Consider the following 6,850-nt stretch of genomic DNA (forward strand, 5'->3'; position numbering starts at 1 on the left):
ATTTTATTTGCTCTGAAGGGATTTTTGCTAATTAATTGGCAGGTACTTTAAAGTAGGTAAAGTTACACCTTTTCATCACTATGGCCCTAAGTACTGACCCTTATGCAACCAAGTTATAAAAGAGTCCTTAAAGCCAGTGATTTACTGTTGATAGATATGAAATAAAACAAAAACACTGGCTTAAAACAATAAACAAATAAATCACTTTAGAAATGTACTCAGCTAAGTCTGTTTTAAAGGTTGTACCAGGTAAGTGTCATATTATTTCACCTTTCAAATAACAGCAATCTGTCTTGTGGTAGGACCCCCAAATCCACCATAATCAAGATTTCAAAGCACATCTGTGTAAACATTATCTCATCAGTGGAAAACATCAACCAATGAGCTTTTACTTTGAACCAAATCTTCTTAATTGCAGAGTTAAATCAAAGAAAGTTAGATCAAAGTTCTATGAATCTCATAGCAGGATAACCAAAGTAGCCAGTACGTACATTGATCACTTTTAAAGAAGATACTTAAAGGTTTAAAACTAAGATCAAGTACCTTTAATGAGGTTTGCTTCAAGGTCTAACTTCTGTACAATATATAACGCTGTTAATTATTCCACAGTGGATATATAACATCATCAGTTGCTCCTAGAGGTACCAGTTCAATCTATAAAATATTTCCCCACATGAACACTTTGAGTCCTGCTGTGAAATTTATATCTCTCCAACTGTTAAGTCACTTGTATTACATATATGTATACAAATATATATGTATATAAATAGTAAAATATAGAGACATTTTACCCATAGTTGCAAAAGCCCCAAAACTTGAATAATAAAATTACTACCTCTGTACAACTTTAACATTTTCAAGTCTATGACCTTATTTGGTCACCACAATAATGCTATGAAATAGGCACATTTCACTTTTTAAATGAAAAAAATGTCCTGGATTCTAGTTCAGGGTTTAGTTCAGAATCTTACATCCCACAGAAATTTCCTTAAACTCTCTAAATGCCTCTCTTTCCCCTTTTGCAAAATAAGTATAATATATTGTACTTATAGAAACCTTATGTACGATAAGAACTCCTGCATAATTCTCTATGCCAAGGTTTGCTATGAGACTTACATGTAAAAATACCTAGGAAAGTGGTTTTAAAACTAAAATATTTTCTGCACATGTAAAATGCTAGAAATCTATAGTTGTTGAGAAAACTTTTGCTTTACAATTTAGCAAGTATAATTTGTTTGAAACACAAAATGAATCTTTTTTCCTCAAACTAAGTCCTTACTGTGTAAATTTTGAATGGTGCTTAATGCCATTTTATGAAGGGCCAGAATAGAAACAAAAAGATAAGGATTTCTTTTGTTTGCACTAGTCATGTGACAGGAAAAGATAACACTAAAGATTTTTTTTGCACATGCTGTGATGATATCATGGGAAGTTAAATAATTTTGAAGAGTGTTTTACAAGAGTGCATTATTCAGCTTTTAAGTATACACTGCAATCTAATCAACTTTACCTATACTTCCTAGAGACCACACTTGCCTTGCTGTTATACAAATATGTGGTACAATTTCTACTTCCACAAAATGTCCTTACAATTTTCCAGGCTATATGATTCTGATGTAGTTTTGCAGCAAGCACAGTGTTATGAATCAATGGCAAAGGAATCTTTTGTATATAAAAAAGGAATTAATGTCTTTTAATAGTTCGACATGTGTCTAACTTGAGAAAAAGAAAAGAGCTGATTAAGAGTATAAGTCATGGTTTATACTCTCAATAAATTACAAGTACATTTGCCCAACATTGTTTATTATTTGTAATTACAAGTTATTGGCAGCATATAAATTTCTACACTTGGGAAAATGACTGGATAAATTATGGTACACTCATACAATGGAGCATTATATAGCTGGAATAAAAGAATGAGATGAGTTCAGTGCAGTCACTCAGTCATGTCTGACTGTTTGTGACCATGTGAACCGCAGCACACCAGGCCTCCCTGTCCATCAACAACTCCTGGAGTCCACCCAAACCCATGTCCGTTGAGTCGGTGATGCCATCCAACCATCTCATCCTCTCTTGTCTCCTTCTCCTCCTGCCCTCAATCTTTCCCAGCATCAGGGTCTTTTCAAATGAGTCAGTTCTTTGCATCAGGTGGCCAAAGTATTGGAGTTTCAGCTTCAACATCAGGACTGGTAATCCAGGACTGGTCTCCTTTAGGATCAACTGGTTGGATCTCCTTGCAGTCCAAGGGACTCTCAAGAATCTTCTCCAACACCACAGTTCAAAAGCATCAATTCTTCGCCACTCAGCTTCTTTATAGTCCAACTCTCACATCCATACATGACCACTGAAAAAACCATAGCCTTGACTAGATGAACCTTTGTTGACAAAATAATGTCTCTGTTTTTTATGATGCTATCTAGGTTGGTCATAAGTTTCCTTCCAAGGAGTAAGCATCTTTCAATTTTTTGGCTACAATCACCATCTGCAGTGATTATGGAGCCCAGAAAAATAAAGTCTGACACTGTTTCCGCTGTTTTCCCATCTATCTGCCATGAAGTGATGGGACCAGATGCCATGACGTTAGTTTTCTGAATGCTGAGCTTTAAGCCAGTTTTTTCACTCTCCTCTTTCACTTTCATCAAGAGACTCTTTAGTTTTTCTTCACTTTCTGCAATAAGGGTGGTGTCATCTGCATATCTGAGGTTATTGATATTTCTCCCAGCAATCTTGATTCCAGCTTGTGCTTCCTCCAGCCCAGCGTTTCTCATGATGAAAAAGGGAAGTGAAAAGCAAAGGAAAAAAGGAAAGATATACCCATTTGAATGCAGAGTTCCAAAGAATAGCAAGGAGAGATAAGAAAGCTTTCATCAGCGATCAAAAAAGAATGAGATAGACCTACATGAACTAACATGGAATGGGCCCAGAAAATAGTATTATTTGTAAAAGAGCAAAGTTTTAGCATGCTTTATATATAATGTGCTATTTTTTGCTAACAAAGAAAGGAAATAAAAAGCTTTTTATATATGCTTTTTTTTTTCCCCCAAATAAATACAGGTTGGATAAATCAGAAGCTAATGAAATTGGTTATGTTGTTAATTGCGTACCTTAGTTGGATATGAATGGAGCAGAAGAGATGGAGAATGACTTATCTTTGAAAACTTTATATAGAGTTTTGACTTTTAGAAAAATGTTAATGTTTTAGATCTTTTTAAATAAATGAATAAGAATGGAGGGAGGGAGAATGGATTAAAACCAGGTACAAATGAACTTAATTAAATTCAAGTGAATAATATTAACCACAATGAAGGGAATAACAATGTTTTTTTAAAAAACCAAGTAACCATGATGCCATGATCTTAGTTTTCTGAATGTTGAGCTTTAAGCCAACTTTTTCACTCTCCTCTTTCACTTTCATCAAGAGACCCCTCAGTTTCTCTTCACTTTCTGCCATAAGGGTGGTGTCATCTGCATATCTGAGGTTATTGATATTTCTCCCAGCAATCTTGATTCCAGCTTGTGCTTCTTCCAGCCCAGCATTTCTCATGATATACTCTGCATATAAGTTAAATAAGTAGGGTGATAATATATAGCCTTGATGTACTCTTTTTCCTATTTGGAACCAGTCTGTTCCATGTCCAGTTCTAACTGTTGCTTCCTGACCTGCAGATAGGTTTCTCAAGAGGCAGGGCAGGTGGTCTGGTATTCCCATCTCTTCCAGAATTTTCCACAGTTTATTGTGGTCCACAGAGTCAAAGGCTTTGGCATAGTCAATAAAACAGAAATAGATGTTTTTCTGGAACTCTCTTGCTTTTTCCATGATCCAGCAGATGTTGGCAATTTGATCTCTGGTTCCTCTGCCTTTTCTAAATCCAGCTTGAACTTCTGGAAGTTCATGGTTCACGTATTGCTGAAGCCTGGCTTGGAGAATTTTGAGCATTACTTTACTAGCATGTGAGATGAGTGCAATTGTGTGGTAGTATGAGCATTCTTTGGCATTGCCTTTCTTTGGGATTGGAATGAAAACTGACCTTTTCCAGTCCTGTGGCCACTGCTGCATTTTCCAAATTTGCTGGCATATTGAGTGGAGCACTTTCACAGCATCTTCTTCCAGGATTTGAAATTTAACTCAGATGACCATTATATGTACTACTGTGGGCAGGAATCCCCTAGAAGAAATGGAGTAGCCATCATTGTCAACAAAGAGCCCAAAATGCAGTACTTGGGTGCAGTCTCAGAAATGACAGAATGATCTCTGTTCACTTTCAAGACAAACCATTCAATATCACAGTAATCCAAGCCTATGCCCCAAGAAGTAACACTGAAGAGGCTGAAGTTGAACAATTCTATGAAGACCTACAAGACCTTTTAGAACTAACACCCAAAAAAGATGTCCTTTTCATTATAGGGGACTGGAATGCAAAAGTAGGAAGTCAAGAAACACCTGGGGTAACAGGCAAATTTGGCCTTGGAATACAGAATGAAGCAGGGCAAAGGCTAATAGGGTTTTGCCAAGAGAACGCACTGGTCATAGCAAACACCCTCTTCCAAAAAAACAAGAGAAGACTCTACACATGGACATCACCAGATGGTCAACACCAAAATCAGATTGATTATATTCTATGCAGCCAAAGATGGAGAAGCTCTATACGGTCAGCAAAAACAAGACCGGGAGCTGATTGTAGCTCAGATCATGAACTACTTATTGCCAAATTCAGACTTAAATTGAAGAAAGTAGGGAAAACCACTAGACCATTCAGGTATGACCTAAATCAAATCCCTTATGATTATACAGTGGAAGTGAGAAATAGATTTAAGGGACTAGATCTGATAGGCAGAATGCCTGGTGGACTATGGATGGATGTTCGTGATACTTTACAGGAGACAGAGATCAAGACCATCCTCATGGGAAAAAAATGCATGAAAGCAAAATGGCTGTCTGGGGAGGCCTTACAAATAGCTGTGAAAAGAAGAGACGCGAAAAGCAAAGGAGAAAAGGAAAGATATAAGCATCTGAATACAGAGTTTCAAAGACTAGCAAGGAGAGATAAGAAAGCCTTCCTCAGCAATCAATGCAAAGAAATAGAGGACGACAACAGAATGGGAAAGACTAGAGATCTCTTCAAGAAAATTAGAGATACCAAGGGAATATTTCATGCAAAGATGGGCTCAATAAAGGACAGAAATGGTATGGATCTAACAGAAGCAGAAGATATTAAGAAGAGATGGCAAGAATACACAGAAGAACTGTACAAACAAGATCTTCACGACCCAGATAATCACGACGGTGTGATCACTCACCTGGAGCCAGACATCCTGGAATGTGAAGTCAAGTGGGCCTTAGGAAGCATCACTTCAAACAAAGCTAGTGGAGGTGATGGAATTCTAGTTGAGCTGTTTCAAATCCTGGAAGAGGCTATGTACGTAGTCTCAAATATCCTCCTACAAATTGTCTCTTGACCATAAAGATAAAATAATAACATTATATGGATTAATGTAGTAAACCCTGTTTTAACTGGGACTTCTCCAGTGGCTCAGCAGTAAAGAATCTGCCTCCAATGCAGGAGATGTTCAACCCCTGGGTTGGGAAGAACCCCTGGAGAAGGAAAAGGCAGTCCACCCCAGTATTCTTTCCTGGGAAATCCCATGGACACAGGAGCCTGGAGAGCTACAGGCTGTGGAATCACAAAAGAGTTGGACACATTTGAGTGACTAAACAACAACAACAACTATTTTTACCGCATAATAAATGTAAACAAAAATAATGGGACAAACCAACACCATGAGCTTCTTGACATCCTGGGAAGAATACATTGTCATTTATTTGATGTCACTGTAGAAAAATACTTCCTGAATCTAATCATGAAGAGACATAAACTAAATCTCAAATAAGGAACAGTCTACAAAACAACTGGCCTCTACTCTTCCGAAATGCTTTGTCAAGAAGACAAAGGTTGAGAACCTGCTCCAGATGAAAGGAAACTAAAGAGACGTGAAAACTGAATCTAATGATAATCCTGATATGGAGCCTAAAACAGAAAAACAAATAAACCAACATAAGGGACTTTATTGAGACAATGGGGAAACGGTTACTATGAACTGTGAATGAAACAATAGTATTATATCAATGCTAATTTTCCTAATTTTGGCAGTTTTACTGTGAATATATAAAGAAAAGTCTTAGGAAATACAAAATAAAACTTTATGGATAAAGATACATGATAGCTGCAAAATTATTCTCAAATGGTTCGGGAAAAGTTTATATACAACTATATACAAAAAAAGAGAAAATAGATGATAAAGCAGGTGAGTGAAATGTTAACAGTTAAAGAAAGTGAATATAGGGTATGCGAAATTCTTTGCAGTGCTCTTGTAACTTTTCTGTAAGTATGACATTATTATTAAGGTAAAATTTGAAAGTTTATAACAAATATTAGAAGTACTTCGGTTATAGGAGAGAATATCTAAATTCAACAGCTACTATGTAAAGTAATTGAGATAAATCAGAATTACTGAATTTGAACTATGTGCATAGAAAGGTCGCAGTCTGCACAAAATTTCAAACCTTGAGCAAAACAAGGTTGGATATCTTCCTGTGCATAGTATTGAACATTCATGGAAAAAGGAGTATTAACTCACCACGAAGTCATATAATTCGGGGGATCAAATTTAGGCAGAATGAAGACACAAATTGAATATCTTTGTTATTGCTTCCTTAGTTCAGGAATGTCAACTATTGTAATCCAATCCCATTTCTCAGTTTCCCCACCACAAAGAGCAAGAGTAATAAACAACAAATATAGTTTGATTTTGGCCTTCTATTTTATTTTTTCCTGTTCACCTGGCTAGATAC

The sequence above is a fragment of the Capricornis sumatraensis genome, chromosome 4 (assembly GCF_032405125.1).
Source record: "Capricornis sumatraensis isolate serow.1 chromosome 4, serow.2, whole genome shotgun sequence".
Taxonomy (NCBI): domain Eukaryota; kingdom Metazoa; phylum Chordata; class Mammalia; order Artiodactyla; family Bovidae; genus Capricornis; species Capricornis sumatraensis.